Below are 19,059 nucleotides of genomic sequence, written 5' to 3'. Positions count from 1 at the left end.
AATTTCAAATGATACAGGCTGAAAATGTCAAATTAAAAGAAGAGGCAGAAAAATCAAGAGGAGAAGCTAAAAATTCAAAGTTTGAAACTGAAGTAGTATTGCAGGAATTACAGGATGTGGGTCTCAAACTTAAAGGAGAGAAGATAAGAAAACAACAGGCAGAAAACGAGAATGAAAACATGAAGAAAGAACTGTTGGAAGCTCAAAAAGCATTGGAGGAAGAGAAAAGCACAGCACAAGAAGCCAAAAATAAATATCAAACTGCAAAGAAGGAGGCAGGAAATGTGATGCAGGAATTACAGGAGGTGCAGGAAGCTTTTGAAGAGGAAAAAAGCAAAATGCAGTTGGCAACACAAGACGCTGCAAATGTAATGGCTGAAGCTGAAACACTAAGGAAGGAATTACTGCATGTGAAGCAACAACTTGAAGAGGAGAAAAAATGTAAACACGAGACAGAAAATGAGATTGAAAATATGAAGAAAGAATTGTTGGAAGCTCAAAAAGTGTTGGAGGAAGAGAAAATTAAAATACAGGAAGCAAAGAAAGAAATGGAAGATACAAAGAGTTACACTCAAAACATGAAGGAGGAACTGATGAAAGTGCAAGAGGAACTTGCAGAAGGGAAAATTGAGTTGAAGGTATTCAAGAAAGAAACGACGGTGACCAAGAAAGGCTGCAAAGATGAACTTAAAGAAATACAAAAGCACAAAAAGGAAGCTAAAGAGCTCCTCAAACACAAAGGGAAACTGGCCAAACAGCAGCTGAAAGAAACATTTAAAGATGCCGAGGAGCAGCTCAACAAAACCTTAAAAGAGCTGAAGGCAAAAGAAAAGCAAGCCGAGGACAGGAGGGGATTCTGGAGCAGACTGCTGAGAAAGAACTGACCCAGCAGCATCTTCCTCCTTCCCCCTCTCTCAACCTTTCTTTCACAAAAATCCCCCCAAACTTTACTTGGGACGTTTGTTTGTTTTTTAAAAACTCTATTCTGAATGCATGTACTGACATACAAAAATAAAATTGCCATAACTTGACCTCATGTTGCCTGCTTCTTTTCTTGTGTGTCTGTGGATGTAAAACAGTAACACACTTTCTGCTCTGTGTGTTTTTAATTGCAAATAAATGCAATATGTTTTCATTTTAAAATGCAGTGCAAAAAACTTCTGCTTTAAATCTTTTTTTTTTTTTTTAGCAAAAAGCTTTTTTTTTTGCCTGTTGTGGAAGTTTTCCATTTAACATAAATTGTATTGCACCATCAATATTATGGAAATACATCTTCTGTAGAAATTTACATACCTTGTTGGGAGGAATAAGATCAAAATGTTCCCACACAGGTGAGGATATCCTCCTCTTCTTAGCTGGCTCCATTCTCTCCTGACTTTCTCTAATAAACCTCCAAACTGTCTCCAAATTCTCACTAACCGCAACTCTCCATCAAACACCCACATTTTTGAATGAAGTCTGAGGGGTTTATATCGCTGTCGTAGCTCGCGGCAAAGTTCGAACCACTTCGTGAACCAGTCACGTGGTACAGCCGGGCAGCGAGGCTTCAGACGTCATCATTTTCAGCTCCTCCCATAAATGAAGCAAGCCTCGATACGCGCATCGCAGAAACGCTCCCTCAATTACTCGACACAAGCTTTGAAGCCTCGATAGAGAACGTCACATCACTACTATTCGGGCTCAGATGACCCGGATAGCCACGGCTAACCCAAGGTTTCTGGATTTTCTTGCCTTATGATTTAAAGAACTTTGTTACTGCCTCAACCTCAGTAGTAATATAAAGGCACTTTTTTAACTAGTTTAGGAGCACTTTTCTTTTGTGCTCTGAAAGACACAGAGGCTAGTAGTTTTTAAAACAGAGTACCACAAACAACATGTATCCTTTTAGAAATAAACTTTTCTTGTGATACTTCTAAAAACCACATATTCTTAACTAGCCACAATAGCACTGTATCGACCCCCCAATGTTCCTTTAATGCAACCTATAATTGTCTAGTAGCCACACAAACGCACTGCAACAGTAAGACTTGATGAGACAGAGGGGGTTACAGGTAGGGCCCCAACAGTCAGCAAAACAAGTCATAAAACAATAAAAGCTGCATACTTATCAAGAGCATCCCAGCACACACATCCCAACTGTAGTTCCATAGTTTTTCACCTTTTTTCTTTACAAACTGCTCTTTTCATCTCTCCATGTCAGAGGTCAACTGAAACCAAGTCCACCTATATAAAAACACCCCATCAGACACACAGTATTTTCCTCAGCACTTCACAACTTTCGCAAGGTATATCGTTTTAACTTTTTTTTTCAGACCCCGGACACAGCGCTGTGAGGTAGTTAGCACACAATTTGGCCATGTAGAAAGCATCGTTTGTTTGGAACGCGTCATCACTGTTCATACGAGTTTAATTTAATCAAACCTCATTTTAGGATCTACGTGGCTCCTCATCACTCGCCGATTCATCATTTTATTTAAATATCAGAATTTTCAGAATGGTGATCCAAGCGGGACACAGAGGCTGCTAGTTTTAACGCACCAGAATGCCGCAAATATAAATAAAAGCCTGACTATCGAGTGAGCCTAGCCGCAGCGACACCTTTCTTTCAAATGGATGCCTGCTATGGGGCATAGCCTGCAGGTGCGTTGGAGCCGACTTTGCTACCCGCACAGAGCGTTTCGGACAGTCGGGCACTGCTTATGCAATAAAGAAAAACAACAATACAGCATGTTTCTCTGCTCCAAGACATCCGCGGTCCTTTCACACGGTAAGCATGTCTGTTATACCCAGCGCATAAATGTCTGTATGTCAGCGCTGATTAAACCCTGTTTAAAATGTGACACGTTTGTTGTCCAAAAACATTTCCTCTAAATTTGCAAAGTTACTGATTTAAAATCTGCTCTAAGAAATATTTCCTGTGATCTAAAATTTGGCACATTTATATTTGTGTCTGGTAACAACAGCAGCAAATGTGCTGTACAGCTGATTCTTTTGAGGGTGTAGCGCCTTCAAAGGTTGACGTAGGCACCATGTAGAGTTATAAAACGGGGTTTATTCTGGTCTCGGGAGAACTGCTCAAAGAAGAAAACGATTTTTTTTAAAAACATCACATCAAAATGCATTCTTCTACTTTGTGTAAATCAATCACAACGTAATTAATCACAGAAAATAAAACATTTAAAGAACACAAGCAAAGTAAGTTGACCTCCAGGAGGGGCTAAATAGTCCTTTGTGGCCTTACTGTCTTTTTCTAACTTATTTCTTGCACTTATTTAATTTTGAACATTACTTTTTCCATGTGTGGAGCTAACCATGTGTGCTAGCAAAAAAGGGGTTGGGTGGTGTCAATGGAAAATTGTATTTAGTAGTCAGTATAATCTTTTAGTGATATAAGTTTGCATATGGTAGAATACTGCATGTAGTTATTTGTATTAGGAAATGTTTAACCATGTATGCTTAGAGGCATATAATCAATTGTGTAGTGACAGGATGTGTGATTTTCAGCAGGCTTGGTTCACCCCCACATCCTGGGAGCATGGGAAAGAGCTCGTACCTTGTTTTATTGTTTTACGGTAGGATTAACGTAGCTATGTCTGTTTTAGTTTAAGTGCTTCTTTACATTTAGATGAACTGCAGGACTTCCTCACTGTGTTATCCAGGGTGAGGGGGGGGGGGGGGGGTCACCCTTCTCCTGACCAAGGATGTACCTTTTGTGCTTTATGACCCTTTGATCAGCAACACACACACACACACACACACACACACACACACACACTGGAACTATAAAATAAAGACCGGGGCAGTCTCTGAGCGCGAGTCCCTGAGCCCTCACTCTCGTGCGAGAGCTCAGAGCTGCCCTTGCTAAGCAACAAGTAAAACTGTCTGTGTTTCTCTTCTCTGAAGTCTTTACTGAAGAAGTGTTTTCCCTAACATCTATTTGGTCCTTCGAGCCGGATCAGAAAATATCAGAACTGTTATCTGTGACTCTGTTCCAGGATCCAGCACTGATTCCTGACGCCGTGGGGAGCCAGCACCGAAGCCTGTGCACAGCCCTCTTGGACGAGGAGAGAGCCCCAGGACGTTAAATTCGGGTCTGGGCCGGTGTTATAATCTGGTCCATGGCGGTGGGATTCAGTCCAATGATCTTAATCACCAGTGAGACGTCGGAGAGTGAGAAACACTATTTTGGTATATAAGACGGCCGCAAAGATTTAAAGTAACGTGATAAATTAGGTTTAAGTTCGCCGAAAGGAACTGGGTTTTGACTAGTTTTAGAGGTAGCTGAAATTATCTCGTGACAAATTAGGTTTAAGTTCGCCAGAAGGAACTGTGTTTTGACTAGTTTTAGAGGTAGCTGAAATTATCTCGTGACAAATTAGGTTTAAGTTCGCCAGAAGGAACTGTGTTTTGACTAGTTTTAGAGGTAGCTGAAATTATCTCGTGACAAATTAGCGCGCAAATGTCTATGTGTGTATGTGTCTGGAAGTAAGTTGATTTTACAGCACAATACGCTGCTGAACTACTTCTATTTTTGTTTTCTTTGCTGAGGCTCACGTATTGGTGACAAAGGAGAACGGTTGAGTTTCATCTCATAAAACTGATACCGCTTCACCGTTAGGGTGAAGTCGAAGGCCGTATCAGTAAACCACTCTGAAGTCAAGCGTGCCAGTGACGGCCCAGCAAAAAATCTTTGAAAATGGGGAATAAACAAGTAAAATTAACACCAAACAGTGACTTTAACACTACATGCTGGAGGTGTGGAAAAGAGGGACATTTTGTGCGTGACTGTAAGAAACAAAGAAGACAGTAACTCAGAATAGGATAGCAGCTCAGGTGAAGAGAGCAGTTCAGACTAGGAAGAACATAATAATCCCTCACCCAGTGAAAATTAGAGATCACAGTAGTTTGAAGTAGTTTAAAAAAGGGTTGGAAACAGACCCGACTGAATAGATATAAATGCAAGAGGAATAAAGTAAAATAAACAAAAGGCTAAATTACAACTTAATTTTAATGCATTCAAACTAATAATAAAAAGGATAACAACCTATAAACTGGTATTAATAATGAAAGCAGATAATTCACACAAACAGAACTATGATAACTGTGAAAACTGGAGTGTGCAGCGTTTCATTATGCTTTTGTTTATTTGTTTTGTTGGGTTAAAAATAATTAAATAAACTTGTGATCATGCCTATGGATCACCATGGCACATATCACCAGCCATATGATTTATTTATGCAGATGACAAAGTGAGTGTGAATGTGTCTGACGTCACAGTGTTTTTGTGCGCTGTGTAAAAGTAATTGCCTCTGATTGTGAGTAAGAGCGGTGATTCTGCAGGTCACCAGCTATTGTAACGGAAAAAAAAAAGAGTGTAAAAGAGAAAGAATTTATATTGTAGATGGAAAAGAAAAATCATAGGAAAAAGGTTTTGTGTTAATTAGTGAAAAACAACTACAATTTCATTTTCTGCTTTTAAAACAAACACAGAGAGAGAGAGAGAGATGTGTGTTGATTAAGCAGCGATGATAATAATGAAAATGTCTTAGTTTGTCACTTTCAGGTGAAAAGCAGACCTGAATCAATTTTCCACATGCAGCAGTCGGAAGAAAGTTATAATTTAACATCATTGGAAACATGCAGGCCAAGTTTCTGGCTGACTTATTTACAGTGCCATGTGTTTCTCAACCTCACAAGCAAGCTCTCACTCCTCCCTGAAGACAAGGAATGCAGCAATAACATGGCAGATAAAGAGACAGCAGCAAGTCCTGAGCACAAAAAGTCCCAGCAAAGCAGCAGCAATGTGGACAAACAGCATCAGAGAAGAGCAAACCCATCATCCTGACTGATCGGATGAATGGCACTGTGTTTCCAACAAGCTGCAACTTCACTATGCATGTGAAGAAAACTTTTGAGGAGAACTGAGGAGACTGTTGGAGTTTGACATTTGCCACCTTTGGAGTAAAATGGCAAGAAGAGACAGTGGAACACAGGACAAAGCTGAAGGAGAACTGCCGGCTGTGGACTGTTGAAAGTGGGAGAGGACAACAGAGTGAGATGACAACAGAGTGAGAGTAAGTGGAAACACAGAGGAATGCTGTTATTAAATGTGGGAAATCAAAATTTGGGTTAGCAAACCTGGGGAAAAGAAAACTGACTGCTTAAGTTGGAAAATTGAGACGGAGTCTGAAATATTGCGAAAATAGAAACATACAAAATCACACAAACAAGCAGAACATGAATTAACCCTACTAACACTTCCAAACACAAAATAACTCATGAAGATTAGACAACATCTTAAGCGTGAGTCTGTTTATCATCTTGTCCAAGTCACTCCGTGTGATGCAAAGACCAGTGGACTCACAGCACATTAGTTAAGAAATGATCAAATCTTTCATCAGTGTTAAAATAGTGTCAATTTAGCAGACACTTGTTATTAAATACTGAATTTATCCAATGCAAAAAAACTGACTCTCCAGGTTGCAGGACAACAGTTTAACCTTTGATTCTGGTTTGACCACCAACCAGTGATCAGACAATAAATTTAGTTGTTGATATAGTAAATTGGGAGAAGCTTCCTGCTTGATTAATGCAGCACAAGTAATTTACTATGAGGGAAATTGTCTTTTGTGATAATATTTTGAACATGCTTTTCTGTTGTTCTGTCAACTTAGTGGGTTAATAGCTGATATGCAAATTAGTTGATCGGTTTTAGATTAATGAAAGGTGACTGAATTCTAGCACGAGTGAATGAGATGTGTTGGAGTTTGTTGTGTGTTGAGTGGAAACTCTAAAACACTGAGTTTCCTGCTTTGATGTGCGAGTGAATCCTGTATCTAGATACACAACTTTGAATACGTCAGAACAAACTTTTTTGTGAAGTGCATGACAACATGTCACATGTTTTATGATGAAGGAAAAAAGGAAAGTTGAATAAAATAGATCGGTGACCTAAATGAGTGAAGAGCACAGACCTGGTGATTAAACTTATAGTTAATATGACATTAGGGTTATGTTGTGAGTTGTGCAGCTGATGGTTGGTTTGGAGTGAATCTAGCTGATGATTCTTCTCCTGTTGTGTTTTTGATGAGGAGTTTGTGTCATGACTTAAAGGCCTTTTTATTTTGATACTTTCACAGTGCACTGAAAGTTTTTTGTTTGATAATCTCTGTTATTTTTCATTTTTTATCTTTTGAACAGGCACTGATTTTGTTTGTCTATTTCTTGTCTTTAAGCAGATCTGCACGTCGGGAATCAAAAGTGCTACACGTCGTCGAGAAAATTGTGTCAAGTGAGTTTTCTCCACATTGAAATTGACTCAGGAGAAAGCTACTTATTGGGACAATATTAAATGAGAGTCCCTGTCCTAAAAAAGGATTCAGCGATGTAATCCTATCTCAAGTTCTTTTTCTTTTTGAAATGACGTCATTTTGCTGGAAGTGGAAACTAAATGCGACGACAGGATCCACTATCAGCAAAGAAAGAAAGAAAGAATGAATGAATGTATGAATGGAAATAAAATAAAAACAAACTGACTGACTGGTAAAAGCTGACAAGACTTGATCACGACTCAAAGTTAATCTCCATCTAGATAGGACAAAAGGGTGGATGAATCTATATGTGTTTTTTGTTACAGGAGCAGTAAGATGACAGCAACATTCGAGGGTGCATGATGATTTAACCTGTGAAATGCCACTTTCTGTGTCTGTGCATTTACCAAGGGTGCTATTCCCTATTTTGTGTTGCTCACAGAAGTTACTGTGAGAAAGTGTGTACACACTGCGCAGCGCTAATATTTGTATTTTCTTTTCTACAGCATTACAGTTTTTCATGTGTTTGATCATGTGGTTTATAAGAGGATTAGTTAATGTTTTTCCTACTACAGGATTTCTGGGTTTACATGTGACTGACATTCATTCCACAGCTAGGGTTTGATGGTTGACTTTATGGTCTTTTTATGGCACCTCTGGAATGTGGATGGCCGACGCCTGCCCACCAGGATAGTCAATGTGTATTGCTAATGTTTGTTTTTCTGAGACTGCATTTAGAAGATTCAGCTGAAGCGGACAAGTGACATGAGTAAAACAAATAAGAGATTACGGTGTTTATGGGATAGTTTATTATGGGCTCATTTGCTGGCCACTTTTGAGCTCATAGTAATATATGAGTGGAGTGACTTTGCTTAAGAGAAGTCACTGATTACATTAATGTTAACTGAGTACATGGGATGATCCATGTTTGAGGCGAATTATGGTAATAATAGTGATTTAATGATTTGAGAAAACCTGCACATGACACTTGTCTTGCTGATGCTGAATGCTTGTTACTCTTATGATATAATTGTTTATAGGTGTGAAGTTTGATTTCATTTCCAGATCTTGTTTACCAGGCCATGATGGTGTGTATGTAGGCTCCTGGCGGAGCCAGTTTTTATTATGCAAATTTAATATACAAAACACACTAACATCTTTTATTGCAGGATTATAAGTCCAGGGTGGTGCTGCTCCAGAGGAGCAGATGCCCTGATGTTACCTGGGATATGATCTATTTAACTTTTTCTTTAAGACAGGAATCTGGTTTTGGTGAGTTGACTCATGGGAGTGTCCATGAGTCAAGAGGAGGGATCCAGGATTAATATGAAACAATGAATTAACATTAAAATTTGTTTTATATGATTTTCGCAGCAATCTGTGTGATTAACAATTCATTTACAGGTATTAAACCTATGCAAGCAGTGCATCCATGTTCAGATGAGGCTTTGATGGCCTATAAGTGAAGTTCACTGAACACAAAATGTAGTTTGATGATTGTTGACATGCTCTCCAAATAGAAGTTTTTCCTCCTAGCAAGGAAATACAGGTGCAGCAGTAATCTCCTGGGAAATCTTCAGAGGCCCAATGAGAAGTGAGAACCATTCCAGGCATAACTGACAGACCAGGCAGTGGTTGAGGTCAAAGGTCGAGCTGGTTGGGGCCCATCATGAGATCAGACTTTGGAGCCACAGCAAGGACCATGAAGCTGCGTTGGAATGAGAGCTGTGCCAAAGGGGATTTCCAGAGGCCAACAGAGGAGATTGTGGACAACAGATGGGCACCTGAAGGATGAGGGGAGCGTGCCAAGCTCCATCGACAGCGCAGAGGGAGTCTAAGGATGACATCATGATTCTGGGAAAAGCACAGGAACCAGAAGCTATGGTGGTGATGACAGCAGTTTCCTATGAACATCACCTAATGCTGTGTCACTATACTGAGCATACGATGGCACACTGAAGACTGCTGGGATCATAACAGCAGTAAGATAACTGGACCCAGCACCCCCAAGACAGCACATTAGAGAAATCTCACACTTGGTTGTTTCAGTGGTGAGGGGGGAGTGCTGATTGAGCCCCCGTAGGGTAAGCTCGCACTTCAACCTCCAGCCTCTGATCAACTCTAGGGCAACCAAGTGCGAGGCGTGACGGACCTGTGTGCAACCATGGGAAGGTGGACCCTCTTGGTTACCTTGACTACGACGCTCACTTTTACAGGACCCCAGCTGGTGCCGGAAACAGCTGAACCAGGAGGAAGGCAGAGAAGATGGACACATGACAACTCTCACCTAAGAGATATGACGCAAGATCATATTCATCCGTGGATGAATAATGCCTGGTACCGTTATATCCACGACAGAACAAAGGCAGAATCGGCAAATACAGACTGTTATGTCTGTTTTCATATGCCCAGCACGTCGACACACCCCATATTATATGGCGAATATATGAACAACACTCAAGCAAAGTGTGCAGCCAGCCTTGCTGGCATTGGATTCCAACACAGCCGAATCATCATCGACGATAAAATCTCACACGCTGTTGGACTTAGTAATGGAACATGTGATCAACTCTTTTGGATCGACTTCAATGTGACAAATCGGAATATCTCTATCCATTTCCCAGTGTTCCTGGACCAAGTGCCAGGAAAGAACCACTCCATGTGTTACCAGCAAGAGAAGGGTAACAGACCCCTTGGAGACACCACAAACTGTGTCCAAACTGCAGGCCACGGAGAGGGCGCACCTGTGAACATGAGTGGACCCTCTAACGGCACGTACTGGGTGCAAGGAATGGCCTGGTTATGTGGACAACGGGCATATTTCATACTGCCCTAGACTGGACAGGGACATGTGCTCCTATATTCCTGTCAGACCACACCTTCAGGATGACTGCAGTGAACACCTCTTCTACAGTACACCGGAAAAGAAGATTAGCGATTCCTAAACTTCAAGCACATGACCCGATATGGGGAGGCGACGTGCCCAAGGAATTCAAGTTATGGACTACTGGACAGAAAGTACTCCATTCATTGTTCCCCTGGGTGGGAGCTGGGAAAAAATATGCTGAGAATTGAAACTCTGGATTACCGGTTTGGACTTTTCCTGAACGCTTCATGTAAGATCAACGAACAGCAGAACCAGGAAATCGATGCGTTACGGATTACAGCGATGCAACATCAAATAGAATCTGGACATGATATTAGCAGAAAGAGGGGGACTCTGCGTCCTCTTCAACAACACATGCTGCACTTACATACTGGACGATGTACACTCATTAAACATGACTGACGCCTTGAATGTTTTGAGACAGATCCAGCAGGCCCAAAATCAGGACTATGTAAGTGATACAAGTGACTGGTTTTCTTGGCTTTACACTGGCTCCTGGTTACAGGTGCTAAAAAGACTACTCATCGGAGTTGGGATATTTTTATTTTTATGTTGTGTCTTTGTAACGTGTATATTGCCATGCCTAAGACTCATGATTAACCGCATAATATTTTTCTACTGTTGCTGTATACATAGCCATGACAAGTGATGATGATGACCCCGACCTGTTGGAACATGAAGACTTTGTGTGATTAATGATGATGTGACAGAAAATGTACAACAAGATGTTACAAACTGGTATCTCACTTTAAGTTTTACTGACAACAGGAGGGAATGTCAATGGAAAATTGTATTTAGTAGTCAGTATAATCTTTTAGTGATATAAGTTTGCATATGGTAGAATACTGCATGTAGTTATTTGTATTAGGAAATGTTTAACCATGTATGCTTAGAGGCATATAATCAATTGTGTAGTGACAGGATGTGTGATTTTCAGCAGGCTTGGTTCACCCCCACATCCTGGGAGCATGGGAAAGAGCTCGTACCTTGTTTTATTGTTTTACGGTAGGATTAACGTAGCTATGTCTGTTTTAGTTTAAGTGCTTCTTTACATTTAGATGAACTGCAGGACTTCCTCACTGTGTTATCCAGGGTGAGGGGGGGGGGGGGGGGGTCACCCTTCTCCTGACCAAGGATGTACCTTTTGTGCTTTATGACCCTTTGATCAGCAACACACACACACACACACACACACACACACACACACACACTGGAACTATAAAATAAAGACCGGGGCAGTCTCTGAGCGCGAGTCCCTGAGCCCTCACTCTCGTGCGAGAGCTCAGAGCTGCCCTTGCTAAGCAACAAGTAAAACTGTCTGTGTTTCTCTTCTCTGAAGTCTTTACTGAAGAAGTGTTTTCCCTAACAGGTGGAGACCCAAAAATGCAACCAACTCTACATTCCACTGTTCATCACCAGATGGTGCAAAAGCGCAAGATCCAGACATAAAGCATCAAATCCAAAAGTCCTTTACAGAGGGTTTTTATCATTATTATTATTATTATTTATTATTTAACTAACTTTTTAAATGTTTCACACATTAAACATTAATGCATGAATGGATGTGTATTTTAAAATGAAATACTTACAGAAGACATTGTTAATTATTAACAGCTTAATTATTGTGCTTTGTATATGCTACATGTATATATAGTACATGCAGTATGACAGGAACACAGAGGTTTAGTGCCAGACTTCACATAAAAAGTATCAACTATGTTAGGATCCATGATTATCATGTGTGGTGTTAGTTTACATTAGTGGCTCCTCTCATGAAGGTGTGTGGATCTCTCACCTCTCTCCAAATTGTGGTTGTGTGTTTGATGCTGAAACAGATGAAGACTGCTGATTGGCTGAAGTAGGGTACAATATATTTTTTTGGTTTTTGGTTTGGGCAGTGCTCACCGCTACATTAAATAAACTGCTGCTCGTGTGTGTTTGTAGGTTCTCAGTCATCCAGCTCATGGTTGTCTAAGGAGCCTGGAAACACTTCAGCCACCTGGAAATACCCAGCCTGCAGAGTACATCATATGATTTATTGATTTATTTTGTGTTCATGTCACATGGATGGATGTGAAATTAATTTATGATTGTTTTGTTTTTTGTCTGTTTCTAGAGGAGACTTCGTTCAGGTTGCAGGACTTGGTGGTTATAGAGTAAATGCCACCGGCCACACACGTAAGACCATATTTTGTTTGATTATTTCACAGTTAATGCTAGAATCTGATTTCGGTTTCTGTGACTGTTTTATACTTACATTTATGTTTTTTGTTTAATACTGAATGAAGAACAAGTTTTTTTCTTTTTGTAAATTTTGGAGTAGATATACTGTGCGCCAAGTTCCTTGTTTAAAAATCATTTGGAAACATAACAAAAGATGAAACATCATTCTACTCACAATTTTAGCTTTTGAAAGATTATGAATAACTTTTGTTCTTTTCCTTTTTCTCTAGTCCCTGATGAACCACCTAATCTTCAGTGTGCAGACATGTGTGTTGCTGACTGTGAGCCTACCAGATACTCTCAGTGTACTGCATATGTGCCATATAACAACAGGCTGTGTCTGGAAGAACATCAAGTAGATGCACGTGGGGTTAGTTAACTGCTAATATTACTGTATATCATCTGTGTATGTTTTAGATATTTTGGGGAGCACAAACTACATTTCTCTTCTCTCAGGGTGATTCTGGTGGTGGAGTGATTTACAACAACATGATTTATGGTGTAATCAGTTCTGGTTTTGAACGTGTCTGTACTGGACCAGCTGTTACTGTGAATGTTTGTTCTGACATGAACTGGATAAATCAGAAAATTGCTCAAAATAATGGAAAATAACTGAATGAAAATAACATCCAGAATAAACAATCATCTCTACATGAAACTTGTGTGCTGTGTGTTGTTTCTACTCTAGAATATCTTCATGTTAACTGCAAATTGTGAACCTTTTTCTTTGGTCTAAAATATTGTGTCAGATTTGCAGCTTGTGTGTGTTTGAATGTGGTGTCAGGTGTGTAGCAGCTCATCCTGTTGTTCAGAAACTCTCAGACTCACACTGTGAAGATGCAGAAAGGCTTTCTGATCAGACATGCCACCAATCAGCTGCAGGGCCTGAACATGATAGACTTCATAAATCTGAGTTGATTGTTGGGGGTGGAAATGTTTACGTGGAGGCTGTTGGCCTCCGTGCACTGAGGGCATTAAAATAAATACAGTAACCATCAAAATAAGTTTTGTTGATAAAATACATTTCTTGAAACCGTCCATTGTTTTGTCCGAACTCTAAAAACTGAATCCAATTTTCAAACTAAAAGCAGTGCTTTCAAAATTTACACTAAAGCAAAAAACCTACAAGAACAAAAAATAAACAAAATAAAATTATAGTACATAGCGACATATGTGTTTTATTTCTCATAACACATCATTTCCATCTTGTCTTCAGTCCTGCATTTTTATACTTCTAAGACCAAAATGAAAACTAAACTCTTCATATTCACAAACACTATTTGTTTCAGGATTTCATCATGATTCATTTTCCATATGAGGCAGTGCTTTCAAATTACTTTTGAAGTAGTACAGAGAAATTACCCTTCTCCTCGTCTTTTAAATTGCATCAATATTTTCCAACTGAGCAGTAAAAGGACACGGAACTCAAACATGAAGCATCAACGTGATGTTTAGATGTCAATTAATATTACAATAAGAGACTAAAGTAACTCGCTTTGAACACTTCAGTTTTCTCTCTTGATGCTGCTGTTTGTTTCCTCCCCCACTTGTATTTTTCTGCACTTCAGTGAATGTGCATAGCGCCCTCTGTTGTATGTTTGGGAGAACTGCACTACATTGTCATCAAACGAAACTGTGCAGAGGTGGAAAATGAGCAAAGGAAGCACATCAACTGAAGAAGCTTCTTGGATCAGAAGTTAAACATCATCCAGAACCTTAAAGAAGTAAAGTCGCTTTCTTTCCAGGCTCCTTAGACAACCATGACCTGGATGACTGAGAACCTACAAACACACGAGCAGCAGTTTATTTAATGTGGACCTGAGCAGTGCCCAAACCAACAACCAAACAATTTTTACTGAACCCTACTTCAGCCAATCAGCAGTCTTTATCTCTTTCAGCATCAAACACAAACCACACCTTGAAGAGAGGTGACAAATCCACAAACACCTTCAAATGTAAACACACATCACACATGATGAACATGGATCCTAACATAGTTGATACTTTTTTTTGTAAAGCCTGATACTAAATGTATGCAGGCCACCTGAACTGCTTTTTCTCGAGTGCCGCCCACTGGGTTGGTCACTAGAACTGTGTGTTGCCATCACTGGAGCTGTGGTTGGTCTTTTAGATTATTTAGACTGGGACTGTTTTTTGTTGATTAGGCGGCATGGTGTCCTGACGGCTGCCTCTGTTGTTTTTTTTCCCAGGAGGAGGAGAGTGGAGCACAGGTGGACAGCAGCCATGGGAGCAGAGAGCACAGAGTTTTGGGTGAAGACATGACACAGGAGTCGAGGGAGCTCAAGGGATTATTGTGTTGTCTTATTTACTCCACTGTAAATAAAGAGCACTGTCCATCGCACGAGTCCTGCTTTTGGGTCCTCCTTCCCCACTTCACAAACACTGAAACTAATTATACAGGTAATAATAAAGGAACCAGAAGTTCACATCTATAGCTTTAAATTTGGATAAATCTGTCAACACAACCATCAATAATAGAATAAAATACAAACAAACACTGAAACTAATGAAAAATTACACATGATATATGAACTGTGGAAACTAACTGAACAATAAAACTCAGAATAAACAAATTCAAACATTATATGAAAGGTATAAACTGATTTGCATCTTATTGATTTGCAGGCTCACTTTGCTCCAGGACTTGACGACTGGCCCAACCCGTACAGTCTTTGGCTCTTAATACTGAATGTTGAAAACTGATACTCATGGACACCTTATTTCAGCCTCTTTACTTTGCATAAGAGACCCAAAGCATTACATTAACATGATGTTGTCTAGTGGACCAGCACGTCCATTACATGTTTTGCCGTTATTGCTGTTTGTTACGAGTTCAAATATTGAGGGTGAGCACAAAACAATAATGGTCCAGAAGAGCTTCGGTCAAACAATGATTTTAATGAACACGCGCGTGGGGAGATGAACACTGCCCACAGACAGCATCGATCTCCGCCCAATGATACACAAGCAGTTGTTTTATACCATCAGGGTTTACATTTATGACGCCCCCTCATGCGTCAAGCAGATACAATACATGCATAAGTTTCAAAACCACAAATGTTCTGTTGACGACTTTGGACACATTTAAAAGGACATCTTCTCCGTCTCGAGGCCAGGTGCTTCCTATTAATCTTCTAACTCTCGCTTATCTCCTGGAACAAACTGTCCCTTAGGCAGACACAATTTTGCAGTCACAAGCTTTTGCAAACTATTATTTGAACTCTTACCTAAATATGAGTCTAACTACTGTTTGTGTGTGTGTGTCTCGACCTCCAACGCACTCAGCCTCACCCCGCCCGTTGATGCTTCTAACCTTTTACCAGACAGCTCTCTGTGATAGGTGTAATAATCTTAACTAAGAACATGTGTAATCTATTGAATAAATGCTTTGATGAAATGATAATTAATGTAATGGTAATGATGATGGTTATGAATAGTAGCAGTAAAATATTTCCCTGATCTCCACACTCCCGCTTTTGACCTCTTGACCACAAGAGGTCACCATACGTTGCTTGTGTCACTCCTCGGCCCACTCAGCTGCTTCCATGTCCATCAATGGCATCATGGGCCCGGGTCACCGTTCCCTCTCTAGCCGTCCTCTGGCCCAGGGAATGAGACAACACCCTCTGAGACATCAGACAAAAACAAACACCTTTCCCTACTACGCCTCCCACACTCATCTCCTCAATTGGTCTCTTAATTCTTCAAACTTGGTTCAAGCTATCATGTTTGGGACTCTCTAATCAAAAGCGAGCCTGACTTATGGCCTTGGGTCCCTATTTCGTCTACCTTTAACAACGGTGGGAGTGAAGCTCCCGTGGAATGTGCTCTCTGTCTCCTCTATTATCAGAAAAAGCAAGGTCCTGACTCTCTGAAAACAGTATTTCTTATAACTCAGCAGTATAATGCATCATAAAACAATATCATTCATTCACAATAAATCAGCAGCCTAATGTAATACAAATCAGTTTAACAAATGTAATAGTTATCACCTTCTTCTAATTCAGGAGAATAATGCAAACTAAAACTACATAATAATTTCACAATCATTAATCAGGGGCATAACGTGGCATAAGATAATATAATAATCTCACAGTCCCCCTTTGATCTCTTTTAAAAGAGATCACTTACACCCTAGAATCCAGGTTTGCGAGGTCCATTTCTTCTTCTTAGTCCTGAGGCCCTGTGTCCCCGTTTAACGAGTGGACCATATTGGATGACCTCTGTGTTTGCACAGTTCAGATGCAAGAAAAACTATGATTACAACAACAATAGTAGTTACAGATGACACTCCCATCGCTCTCCAGTTCTCCCACAGCTTTATCTTGGTGCTCCAGTTTCCCCAACCTCATTTTGGTGCCACCTTGTACCTTTCAAACGTACTCAGACTAGAACCTCTGTCCAAGGAGCTTTTAACCTTTACTTTATTGCTGCAGCTATCAGTGTCTTCCAGTCGGGTGATTCTCTGCTCTTCTTTCTTCGACCTCAGGGGTTAGACCACCCTTCAGTCGTTGCACAGATCAGGGGATTATTCTGCCCCGATTTTCAAACAACGATCTGTGTATTCTGGGGTCACAGCCGTGTCCCCCTTTTTACCAAGAGCCTCTCGAACCTCGTTGGTCTGGTGTTCCTGGTTTTTTGCCAACCCCTTCATGGTTATTGCTGTGTTTATGGGATCCATCCTTTTGAGGTGACTAGCTAGAGCCCAAACTGCATGACCCTTGGCCCCAGTTGCTGTCTCGGCAGTCTCCACGCCTATCTCTGCTGCGAAGGATCCTCATATCTCCGTGACCTCGTCTGGTGTCTGTTCCTTTCTCTGTAAGACAGAAAACCAAAACACCTCTCTGCCTAGCCTTAATAATCTAATGTTGTTATTCATTGTTCCTCGAGTGATTCAAAATTGGTTTAGAATATTCAGAATGTTCAGGACTCTCTGGCCCAGGGACTTATTCTAATCATAATCTATGTGTGTGTAAGCGTGTTTGCATTTAGCCCTCTGCACTCAAAGTCAATACCTGCAATATATCAGTCCGGTCCATCACGCCGAACGAAGCTTATGACCTTCTAAAGACTGAGTGCCAACTCATTATGAGCACATTTGCAATGCGTATATGAAAATAAAAATAACCACTTATTTTAGTAAAAGAAATCAAAAACAAATTAACCATTTTAACTTCTAATCTTTGCCACCTTTTTACAAAAATCATGTGTTTCTTTCAGCCTTCCGTCCTACGATTTCCTCTCCAGTGCGATACTCAGCTTCTCATGAACACAGGGATTTTATCCTCTAAACCAGGGGTCACTAACAGGCGGACCGGGGTCCGAGTCCGGACCCAGTCGCCATCCTATATGGACCCGGACCTATAGTTAACAAAATATTAAATTATATTTAATTTTGACGGGGCGATTCAATTTTAAGCGGTAACCTTACATTGTATTAGACCAGGGAACATACTAACCAATTGTGTGCGAGTTACGCCACCCACGTGACACTACTTAGCCAATCACATCTGCGCATTCAAGGCGATCGCAACGCTGAGTGCAGACACAGACAGACAGAGGAAAGACATGGTGAGAGGTGAATGACAAGCGAGACGATTAACGATACAGTGAGACAAGACGTGAGCGGGAGTCACAAGAGGTAAAACAACTATGGCGCTTTCAAAAAAGAGAAAAGTAGACACCGAAAATAGAACTTTCAAGACTGAATGGACTGACGCATATATGTTCATTCTTCCGGCCGCAAGCAGCAAACCAGTGTGTCTCATATGTTCAGAAACCGTGGCACTGATTAAAAGTGGCAATGTCAAACGCCACTATGAGACAAAGCACAAAGCTTTTGAACAATCATACCCACCCAAGTCTGAACTCAGGTCCCAGAAAATTAGCAGTCTCAGAGCCCAATATGATCAGTCCACAAGGATCTTAACCAGTTCTTTCACCGCCCAACAACGTGCTCATGAATGTTCCCTCAGAGTTGCTTGGATTTTAGGTCAACACAAAAAGCCCTTTGCAGGTGTTGTCAAAGAGTGCATGAGTGCAGTAGCAGAAACATTACTTGAGGGTAAACAAAAAGAAGAGCTTCATGACAAAATAAAGCAAATACCTATGTCAGCATCAACAGCCACAAAGAGAAGTGAATTATTAGCTCAGGATGTGCTATCCCAGCTGGAAGAAGCTATTCATAAGACACCATGTGTAGGCTTGGCTGTAGATGAGTCCACTGATGTGTCTGACAATGCTCAGCTGTTAGTTTATGTAAGGTTCTTCAACAATGATAAGAAAGAGTTCTGTGAAGACCTGCTAGGTGTAACTTCCCTTCACAGCACTACAAGAGGAGAGGATATTTACCTGGCCATTAAGGAAATGTTAACAAAGCGAGGAATAGAGCCAAACCAAGTGGTTTCAATAACCACAGATGGAGCCCCTGCTATGATGGGGAGAGAGAAAGGAGCTGTAGCAAGAATGAAAGAGGACAATCCCGAGCTAATCTCTTATCATTGCATTATTCATCAGTCAGTGTTATGCTCCACCCTGTCAGACGAGTATGCTGAGGTGATGAAAACAATGATGAAAATGATAAATTTTCTCAGGGCATCTTCTTCTTGTCAGCATCGC

This window comes from Diplotaxodon limnothrissa, linkage group LG9 (assembly GCF_057381915.1).
Source record: "Diplotaxodon limnothrissa isolate DT_005_m linkage group LG9, D_limnothrissa_male_GT1.1, whole genome shotgun sequence".
Lineage (NCBI taxonomy): Eukaryota > Metazoa > Chordata > Actinopteri > Cichliformes > Cichlidae > Diplotaxodon > Diplotaxodon limnothrissa.
The sequence above is the reverse complement of the archived record's forward strand: the minus strand, read 5'-3'. Positions refer to the sequence as shown.